This window comes from Cyanistes caeruleus, chromosome 4, assembly GCF_971803275.1.
Source record: "Cyanistes caeruleus chromosome 4, bCyaCae1.hap1.1, whole genome shotgun sequence".
Classification (NCBI taxonomy): domain Eukaryota; kingdom Metazoa; phylum Chordata; class Aves; order Passeriformes; family Paridae; genus Cyanistes; species Cyanistes caeruleus.
The window spans coordinates 18,043,548-18,055,297 of NC_141704.1; the positions used below are offsets into that span (position 1 = coordinate 18,043,548).

The 11,750-nt window shown below is 35.9% G+C and overlaps 1 long non-coding RNA gene across 1 annotated transcript; it reads right to left on the bottom strand.

Annotated features, from left to right (window-relative positions):
* Positions 1 to 8,213: 8,213 nt before the first annotated feature.
* On the bottom strand, positions 8,214 to 11,504 carry LOC147653452 (uncharacterized). The gene is made up of 2 exons (XR_015286172.1): positions 11,394 to 11,504; positions 8,214 to 11,122 (listed from the first exon to the last, which is right to left on the bottom strand). It is a non-coding gene; the product is annotated as an uncharacterized LOC147653452 (long non-coding RNA).
* Positions 11,505 to 11,750: the final 246 nt, after the last annotated feature.

Sequence of the window (11,750 nt, forward strand, 5' to 3'; positions counted from 1 at the left end):
ACTTTATTTTCATATCTAATCCATTTGTATTTTGTGATCCAGTCATGGAGGATACTTCTGTCTTCAGCAGAGGGAGATGAATGCCTCCACAGCATTGTTCAGACCATCATAAAATAGGTGCCTGAGATAAACAGGATTAATTTCTTTTATAAGGGGTGTCCTTGTTCTGGTGATTACTAAAGGAACCCAGCTATGTAAAATTACTTCCACCCATGCAGGCCTATGGTATATTTATTTTCAGACCACATTTTATCACGTTGCACAAATAAATGTATCATTCCTTTTACTAATGGTTACCCTAGCCATGATGTTTACTATCCTGCTTCTTTGATAAGATATGCATTTTAATCTATATATCAACCTTGAGCTTTCTCCCATTTGAAATCTATTCACAATACTGCATATTATCAATTTTTCCTCCTTTACCTCTCACTGGCTCAACCTTGACTCTCATAATATTTTTGCTTTTACTCAAAAGTTCCACCCCTCTTTATGACCAGTTTCATCAATCATAAAACAGTTAAAGTCTTTATATAATTGTAACCAAATCTTTAATTTCCATCTTACATTAAAAAAAACTTGAAATGCCTATTCCTACCTGTTCTTGCCACTGCATCAGTACAAAGACATGCAAGAGTGTTCCATATATGAGGAATCACTGAGGATTTTTAACACATGAGGATATAATTTGGAGATGTAGACTGAACAAAAAAAGTCAAAAAGCTTAAGCAATGAAACATAATTTGGTAACTTTTATCCTTGTCATAGGATAAAAGGCTCATATCCTTGTCATGACACAAAAAATGTTAACTTCATGCCACTGAAATTTCTTGGTGTTGACTATTGGTGGCAGTGGTTACAGCAGTGGCCTCTAGTCTAACTCAGTTTTCCAGGACTGGAAAGTGGATTTATTGTACTGTAAACTTATTGTCCACTGGAAGTAGAAAAGTACTGGAAGAAAACATGAAAAATTAGAGCTCATCAGAAGAAAATATTTTTATTTGGTGAAGGCTCTCTATTAGAGAGAGATGTTTGACCACTTCAAGCTTGCTTGTCCTGTAACTACCCGTTGAAGTCTTCCTTAAACTGTCAAACATCTTAACAGAGAAACATAAATATCTAGTCACAATTCTTCATAATTCTTTATAAGGTTAAGTATAAAAGAAGAGAACTATTTCTCATTTTTAAATTCACATATAATTTATAGATAGTGAAAAAAATGATTACCAGATGTGCAGTGGATATTTTGTACAACATTTCCATTGCTCCCTTGAGTACCTACTAAACCTTCTTAAGTGTCTGTAAGCCATGAGTGTCGATAAGTAGCCTTTCTAATGATCACATGAACACTATTAATACATGTACTAGCAGTTTTCTACACTTTATACTCTGTTCAAAGGCAAAACATTAAAACAGTGTGTAATGGTAAAAATTGAAAATTAATGGTAAAATGAAAATTTAAAACTGAAAAATAGAAGTATACACGTGTACATATATGTATATTAAACATGTATGTTGAATGTATATGTTCAACATGTGTATGTTGAAATATTGATACAGCTTTCATTTCCTGAAACTTTGGTAGCATTGTGATTTTAGTCTTGTTACGAATGCAAAAGGATCACAAAGAGGTAATGGAGTTCCTTCACAAAATCCCACCAGAAGCATGCAGACAGCAGGAAACAAATCCACTTTACAAATTATGTCTTTGAATATCAATCAAAAAATTTAATCAAAAGACTACATAGAGAGAAACATGAAATTAAAAAATAGTAAAGAAAAAGGAAAGGAGAAAGCATTGGACTACACACAGTCTCTCTTTTCAATCAAGTTAGTTCCATTAAACAAGTCAGCAATCAGCAGAGCCATGATAGCTATCTACGTATTTATTTACTACCTGGAGAAAACCAAGTTACTGCAACTTGGCTGAATAGCAGGGAAATCTTTATCTCCTGTCAAAGTATTGAGGTTCATATATTGACCCAGAGGCAGTTGGCACCAAATTGTTTTGCAGCTGAGTCCCCCACTTCTAGCCTTTCTATTACAAATATAACTCCAACAAAGCAAGAAAATGCAGCCTATTTCTGACCAAGGATAAGAACTTTTATGTTGGTATTCCAGTCTCTAAACACATCTTCCTCTAATATTTTCTTTAAAATTCTCTTTCATGATAATCAATATTTCAAAAGAACTTAGTCCATATCTAAAATTTGGAACTTGGAACTTGCAGAGATCTAACAGAATTATTAGTATCAGAGTAGCACACAGGAGTTGTATTTAAAGTCCATGTGAGCAGAGTTATTTCATGTGGCTATTATGGAAATGCTTTTCATTAAATAAATGAAATTGGACATCTCAGTATTAAAAATTAAAATGAAATGAAATAAAATAAAAATTTATCGTGCTCCTAAAATTAATTTGCTTGAGAATGCACATGTGAAGACTGTTGCTCTTTTCTACACTGCTGAGCAGATGTGATAGAGAAACCAGTCACCTGATATAGATAAAAAATAAGACATGAATCACACCCTCTTGCTTCACATAGAAGTACAGCACTGAACCTTTTGACATGAAGTAAATAGGCAAAGAAATTTGAGACCAAGTGAAATTGCTGCCTACATTACATCTGGTACTGTATATGAGAGCTGGAATTAATCCATGCACATGCATTGCACTTATTTTTGTACATGTGTTCAAGCTTTCTGTTGGGAAAAAAAAAGTTATAATATTTCATGAAAACAGCCTGATTACATTCAGAGGAACACACTTGTTTGCACCAGAAGAACACCCTATTATTTTTCCACTGTATTGTTGACTTAATCAACAGAAGTTATTCACTCTTTTTGGTGCTTGTAAGAAATTTTTAGGAATTTTCATTACATAAGCATATTGTACATCCCATAGTAACATTTAAGAAGTCAACTTGTACACATTCAATTGAAAAGACTCAAGGATTCATTCCTACAAAGACAATAAGTTTACAGCTTCTCTTAACAGCAGCATGAGCTGATAGCTGTTGTGGGTCTGGCTGAGCTGAGTTCATGTTCCCCCAGCAGCCCTCACAGTGCTGTGCTTTGCCCTGGAAGCTGGAAAGGAGCTGATAACCCTCCGGTGTTTTGGCTGCTGCCGGGCAGGGCTGGCACAGCACCAGCGCTGTCTCCCAACATCCCGGCCCCATCGGGGGCTGGGGGTGGGAAAGGGGCTGGGAGGGGACAGGACCAGCCCAGCTGACCCAAGGGAACCAAAGGGCCGTTCCATAGCGTGTGACAGCTCAGGTATAAAAGCTGAGGGAGGGAGGAGGACTGGAGGGACATTTGTTATCTGCAGTGTTTGCCTTCTGGAGTGACTGCTCCATGTGCTGAAGCCCTGCTGCCTGGGGAGTGGATTGGCACATTCGCTGATGGGAAGTAGAGAATAAACTTTTTTCTATTTGTTTACAAAAGCACAAAGTTTCACTTTGCTTTAGTAAACTGCCTTAATTTCAACCTATGATCTGTTTTCCGCCTTACTTTCTCTCCTTGCTCTGGTGGGAAGGGGAGTTGGAGTTTTTGGTCTATTGCATGAACTTAAAAAAAAAAAGACAAGTCATATTTCAGATTTGCAGTAAAAAGTGGCAAGGAGATGCTGAGGAGAAATCAGATATGATTTGTGGCATTTTTTTTCCCCCTCTTTCTGTTTGAAATTATCAAATAAAAGATTCAGAGGAGTACAAAGAATAAGGAAAGAAAAAAATACATAAAGAACATTTAAATGCAGAACCATCTGCTTCCATAAGCCACTTAGACAACTCCACTGAGGGCCTATCCTTCCATCTCTGAATCACTAGGACTTTTAACATCAGTTTCAATGAATGCAACATCAGAGCCTTAATCCCAGCAACAAAAACAGACATGCATTTTCTTCAATAACTCTGTAATGAGGACAATTATGCTGTTCCACTGAGTATGACTCATTATAGATCTAAATGACAAAAATATAAACATTTCCTAATACCATATTATTACAAACTACCATGCAGTGTTTGTTAACAAAAATTAGATAATGACAGTGATATATTTCTTATCATACATTGAAATGTCTCATATATCAGTCCTGCCCAAATTATCAACTCTGAGTTGTGACATTACCCATTTATGTGTAAAATACTTGCATAAAAGTATAAGTTTGTCTGGCAACTGGGAAAGAAAAAAAAAAGCTTGTCTTAGAAAGACAGACTTTATGTTATGCCTAAATATGAATTCAAAAACCTTGTTGTCTCTGGATTTGTTTATCTATGTTTGAGTCTTTGCTCATAAAATGGTCTGATCCAACTGTCATTGTCACCAAACACTTAGCACACAAAGCTCCACATGCACTACATTTTTTCAGTGATCCTTATATTAAATTGCTGAGAATAAATACATAGGAAATATTAATAAAAAATCACAAAGACTTGAATATGAGCTCTGAAGATTATTTTTGTCTTTCATACCTGGATTTGCAGAATGTGCTGATTAGACACCATGAAAAAATATTTCAATTCCTTCACAGCAGAAGAGTATTCCCTGTCTTCAAATTCAGTTCTAAAATAGTTTGGTTTCATTTGAATTATTTTTTAGCATTATCCACAAAGCTGAATTTAAGGCAAATTTAGAGCAGCATCACTTCTGGCTAGTTTCTCAGATTTAGTAGAAATACAAATTTAAAAACAAAGAAATGCACCGAAGCAACTCATTTATTAGAAAGAAAATGGTAACAAATGTCTCTCAAGATATTTCCATAGAAATACTTCGGGGTTTTTTTTTCTTAGTGAAGAAAAACTTGGGAAAGAGGTGTAAGCTGGAGATATTTATCAAAACTTAATTTTCTGTGAACTATTTTTCATTGGTTCTATGAACTAGCAATTTTGTTCCAGTTTAAATGGAATAAAAGACTTTAGATATACAGATATGTTCCAGAAATTAAAAGAAAAAATATTCCAAGAACTAGCAGAAATAAAAAAAATATTAATAAGGCTCTTCTGGATATGATTACAAATTTTCTTCTGCCTCAGCCAAAATTTACACTAGTTTTATATGGAACAATTCAATTGTTAGATAAAGTTCATAGGAGACTTGGTACTAACAATGAATGCCTATTTAAAAAAAGCACTTTGTAGAATGTTAGTAGGAGGCATATAAGTATATCATTAAATTATTTGTTATCCTAAAGTGGAATTCTCAATACTGACTTTGACATGTCCACAAGTCAAGTAGTGACTGGGGGACTTTAAGAGAAAATAGAAGTAATTCCCATTGAATGGTGCCTTGTGGAATTCCAAATACTTGGTATTTGTCCTGCACAAATTAGAGTCCTTTACAGTATCTCAGAAAACTAGGCAGTTTTTAACATACATTTCCCTATCTGTTGGCAGATATATATGCTTTTTCAATGTAATTTAAAGCTATAAGAAATATTTTACAACTGCAGCAACATTTTAAGTAAACCAATTTTTTCCTTACTCATTTTCACCCTATTCCCCTTTGAATTGCTAACCCTCTAGATTGTAAAATGTTCATATCTGTGGTTATTGAAAATTTATTTTTTTGCTGCTACTAGAACAATGTTCATTCAGATGCCAGCTCAGGAGAACAGTTCATTTTTTACCTCTATATTTTTTGGGCCATAGAACTGTCACGGATTTTATATAAATAGAAGAACTTAGTGGGTGTGAAGTGCTGTAGTTCTCATATTTTTTGTGATTAGCAGTGTGTAATTTACTGTGTCACATTTTTGGTGATTCACACCATCTATCTGCTACTAGAACTATCTTGAACTATCTCTGGGAAAATTTAGGTGTTTGGTATTTTTATTATTTTGATTAGAAGAAAAACCTCAATTCTTAACTTTTATCAAGGAAACAAACTTGACAGTTCAAGAGTTTATGGGATTGTTTCTACTATATCTCCCTTTTTATATACTTCCACAGAAAAGAAACCTCTGGGCTAAAACCAGGTTCTTGACAAAGGGCTCAGAGAGGAATTCATTAAATAAAAAGAGTGACAATTACATCTTAGCTAGTAATGAAGGCACAAGCCACATTTCTCAGACCTTACCATGCTGGCTTCCAAAGAAGCAGAAAGTCTATGTGCTTTAGTCTCACCATCCTGTGAGCTTCTGGGAACAGAGCAGTGGTATCTCACAACCTGTCTGCAGGTGTCTGGGGACCTGAGGAGCTAGAAGGACACTGTGTGCTCTCTGAAATATTGGGGTGCTCTGTCTTTGTCTAGGATGCTGGCAAACCAAGAAACTGTACGCCAGCCTGTCCTGCTCCCTCAGGTCCCTGGTTCTTTCTCAGACTTGATGCAGTTTGCCATGCTGGGGCTCCACCTAAACTTTTCTTGCCTGTTGGAATGTCGCTGAAAGTCTCAACAGCTTTGGCTCCAATGGTTCTCCATTTCCCAGAGCTGCTGAAAAAAGGGCAGGACTTGTTGGGGATGTGGATGTGCTATAGTTGCCAGCTACTGAATTTGGCTTTTCAGGTCAGGTGGAAAAGTTGTACTTCCAGCTCTGTACTTCATTTTGATTATTTGTATAACTCTAACATGCCAATTTTCAATTTGAATTTTGTGTACCCACATGCCTAGAACAGCTGGAACCTCCAGAGGCTAGTGGCACCTCCTAAAAGGGTGGTGCAGAATGTTGTGAGAGGTACTGTGACTATCTTAGAACCCCGATCATGACAAGCACTGTCCTGTGTGCTGAATGAAGGCACAGCAAGCCTTCCAAGAGGCTTTGTGCTGTCAGGCTTAGAAAGAGGCTTAACAGGAAAGAAAACATAAGAGTGAGGAAGAACACTAGACTAAAAGTGAATTTCAGGGAAATTTATGGAAATACAAATGCCAAAGAAGTCTTGTCTGTACATATGTTCAGGAGAGCAACAACAAAAAAGAATATATACTGATTAAGAGAATTCAAAACTTGCTTCACAGTGTAATTCATTCAGAGTGGATGTCATTAATTTGGAAGTGAAACAAACAGTAGGATTTATTTGGAAGTACAAGTAGTACTGGGATTAAGCAGGTAATTCTTTCTAAGTGTATGACTGAGTCATCATTAGACAATCTAACCTTTAAGACATCTTAAGGCTGGAAGAATACTTACTAAAATGTCTCTCTCATCTTTCTTCTGGAGACAAATGCAAGCAGCCCTGTGAAAATCTTTTTAGCAGCTGAAAGGTGTTGCTCAAATCTAATAAATGGCAAAGACTTATGCCTATCAATCTCAAAATTTCTTTTGAAAAAGAAGTAAAAACTCAGACTGGCTAGACACTAGGGAAAGTGTCACTTTCCTAGTGACACTAGGGAGCGGGGGTTGTTTAGCCTGGAGAAAAGGAGACTCAGAGGTGACCTTATCATTCTCCACAGCCTCCTGAAAGGTGGCTGTAAAGTGGGCTTGGTCTCTTTCACCAGACAGCAACTGACAATGAGAGGACACAGCCTTAAGCTGCACCAAGGGAAATTTAGGTTGGACGTTAGGAAAAAGTTCTTCACAGATAGAGCGAAAAAGTACTGGAATGGTCTGCCTGGGGAGGGGGTGGAGTCACCATCCCTGGATGTGTTTGTAAAAGACTAGATGTGGCACTCAGTGCCATGGTTTAGTTAAGGTGTTAGGACTGGGTTGGACTTGATGATCTTGAACATCTCTTCCAACTTTGTGATTGTGTGAAAATAGTCATGCTAACTTTTCCTAATAACCATTTTGCATACACATCTCCACATAAAATCTGAGTAGATCAGGACAAAGGAAAATTCTGAATTTATATAATTTATGAACATCCAAGTTTAAAGTAGCTGCTCTCTGTAAATTGGCATCAAACATGCACAAATACCATAATATTTAATAGAAATAAAATACTTTTTTAATGTCATATATATTCACTGCTGCTACCTTACCTTGATAATATCCTGCCTCACTAATTGTTTTACTCCTTGGAAAGGCCTTAGGCCTTGTGCTATTTCTGCTACAATACATTGCAGTGGTATGGTTTCTACAAATCTATGGTAAATTCAAGTGCTGAAAAGTACTAGGAACCTTACATTGAATTTATTAATTATAAAAAGTAGTAATCAGTAGTCTTGAAAGAATGTAGTGGCTGTCATTCTTAGAATATTCAATTTATTGCCCAAATTTTTCAATACATTTCCACAACTGAAACTAATAAGATTCCTTTGTTTTGTTTTATAAATCAAGGATTTCTTTTTTATCTTGCCATTTTTATTTGTTCTATATCATCATCTTTTTTAAAAATACATCCCTTTATATCTATTTCCTCTATTGGTATTATAGTATTTGCCTTACACTAAGGTTTGTTATGAACCAGTCCTAAAAGTTTACATCCATACCACAGGCAAATCTAATGGAAGGAACACAGAAGTGCTCATACTGCAGCATAGTAAAGATTAGTACCCTGTATCATTAGTGGCCACTTTTAGATAATTTAAATGTCTTTAAATACTATTTCTATATTAAAAACAACATTTCCCTACAGTGCAACCAAATGGAGTTCCTATGAGGTAGAGCTCATGCTGCTTTCAATCCCAAAACATATCCAGGTGTGTTTTCATGAGTGTCAGCATTCCTAGATTAAAATGTCTTTTACAAAATCATACTTCATTCCAAACAAAATAATAAAAACATTTTTTCTATTTTTACTCCCTCTATTTATATTTAGTAGGGGATTTCTCTGTTTGCTTCTCTAACTGCTCTTCAAGCTTGGAAAGGGCTCACCTTGAACAACTGCAGAGCTATTTCATTCGCTCTTACCATTTTTCTTCTTGCTGTCTCCTTTGAAGATATGCTTACAAAAAACATGGTCTGCTGCTGCCTGGAAAACACAGGCTATGACATCAGCTGTGCATTTCTTCTCGTTACCTCTCACCTGTGTGTGACTGTGTACAAGTGATGCACTTGGGATTATATTTGAGTGGCAAGATCTTGGCAGCACAGATTCTGTCTTTCTACCTCTTGAGTTTGCACAGGATCTAGTATATAATATTCAATTTCAATAACTGTCTCTTAGCTGTCATAATAATATGTAGAATAAACTCCAATCTCTCACTGACAATCTCTTGATTTGATTATATCTAAAAATATGCACCCTCATAAGGAGGTTTGTAGCATTGCCCAAATGTGATTCCCCAAGCTGTGTTTTTAAAATATGTATCCACTCAGCTTTTATGTTATTTCTAGATTTATGGCACTCCTGTGAATGTTCTGCCAATAAATTGCCAGTCCTGCATTATTCATTGAAATAATGCATAATATCCTAGGAATCCATTTCAAAATAATTAGCACTAGTAAGCCCCTGAAATTTAACAATAGATGAAAAGCCATCTGCCTGCTGCTTTAGATTCGTTAAGTAACTAAGTCAGGATATTTCAGAAGCTTAACAGAGCAAAACAATTAGAGCCAAAACTAACAATAATTATAGAGTTGTTTAAAATATTTTCAAGAGGTTTGAATGTTAGTATACCTTCTTTAGGGCATACAAGCTAAAGAGACAACCCACAAGTTCCAATCATTGTGAGTCATAAGAATTACAGCTACGGTAAGAATTACAGGCTGCAGTGAGAGCTTTATATCTAAACGCAGATACCCTAAATATTAACTAATGAGGATATCAGAAGAAAAATATTTAAAAATATAATCTTTAAAAATAATCCTCTTCTCAAGCATCATTCAGCTACCCTTCCACCATTAATACAACCCCAGAGAGGCTGCATAAGCCTCCTAATACATGCAGACAACAGGAAGTGGAAGGATTCCCAGAGGTGGATCAGAGCTCCCATCACAGGTAAGAGCACAAAGAGATTGTCAGTGAAAACAGCACCACAACAAATCTGAACCTCTTTTGTGCGCTTAAGTATTTCTGCCATCTTCAGAAATCTCAACAATTCAGTTTTTAGGTACTTTTTAAGATAATTCCAGTGTCAACAGATATTGAGATGGAGCTGTTGTTCATCTTTCTATGACCTACCACAGAATGCCAAAGAAATCAAAAATGCCCCAGGTCTATTCCCATTTTGGAATAGAGAAGTTCAAAGTTACAGCTCCCACTTTTCAAGCAGAGGTGATACAATCACTAAAGCAGCCTGTCTGGGAGAAACTGACAACTTTTCCACTGAAGTTGTGTATCTGCAGCCTAATTAGAAGAGCAATAGGGCAGTTCTGAAGCTGAAATTTAATCAAGTAGGTGGAATAGGAAACCAAATGGAAAAATACTCAGCTTACAGTCTGAAATTGCTGTTTCCTTTAAATATATTCTCCAGGTATTTGAGGAAGAATTGACAGAAATACTCAAGATGTTTAGTCAGGCTGGATACAGCCAAATTTGAGCCAAATTATCTGACCATTTTTTGTTGATTTCCCAGAATACCTTCTTTTTAGCCAATGTTTTCCTGGAGACTTTGCATAGGAACATGCATTGAAGTGCTGTTCCAATATTTCACATGCTGCCCAAATTTGACATTGCCTGTTTTGTTCTTTAGAAATCTAATCCTTCTGTGTAAGTCCTGATGAATAGGAGAATTTCAAAGTACCTCAGAAGGCAAGACAAATCCTACAGTGGCTAGCAACTTTAACATCAAAGGATCGCAGGTAATTTTCATATTGACGTCTTCAGGAGTTGAACATTTGAACATTGCCCAGTGTGAAGTAGTATGAATAAATAAGTATTACATTAAAAAAAAAAAAAAATTTCTGCATCCATGTCCGAAAACAGTGTCTTAGTTCTCAGTTATTTTTCTGCAAGTGCAACCACCACCAGGTTGAATAAAACTATGTTAGATATTACATCCCTGATGTTAGATTCTTCCCAATATGCATTTAATAATATTGTGAATTTGTCAATTTTTAAAGCATCTAGTATCATCTGCCTTCACATCACATTTCATTAATTAACTCTGTAAAGTACCTTCTTTTTTCTATTTTGAACTGATCTCTCTGCTCCTCACACAGATTATTTGTATTTTGGATGGTAAATTGCTACCACTGAGGTTTACAGGTTCTTGAAAGCCTACAGAAGAATGGAGAACTTCTAGGGGATCATCACTGGCAATGTCTCCTTTTCCTTCACAGGCTATTCTTCTCAACATTTAAACACCTATAAATGAGAAAAAGTACTGGAATTTCTGTTCTGTGAGGAGTTATGAACACTTTAAGGTTTCAATTATAATTTTGGGAACAAAAATTGGTTTTGAATGTTAACTAATTGACTAATTCTAATTTCTGAATGAAGTATAACTTCAAATCCTTGTCAAGCTCAAATTTGTATTTCCAAATTTGTTGTTGCTTCCCATTCAACCCAGAAACTGCTTCATAACAGCTGTAGACTTCCCAGAACACAAAGTTCATGCAACCCTGTAAGAATATACCCCAAACTAGAATACAGGCTTCCTTAGTCTTCAGGACTTCACAGTAGTCCCTTGCTTGCAAATAAACAGATATTTGAATAAGTGTGAATTCCTCCATCAGCACCGGCAGCCATAAATAAAGAGTGAAAGCTGTTTATCAGCACCATTTGACACAGCTGACAGTGTTTACTCAGCTCAGGCTCTTCACAGAGACAGCTACTTCTCATTAATGCAGAAAATTACATTCATGCAGGTCAGGGGTAAGGTAATTGGTAAAGTATGAGAAGGGAAGTATATGCTACAATTGTCAGCCCTAAAATGAAGTGTGAATAAATATATAACATACCACTTTCAGTACATCATCCACAACAGATAAAA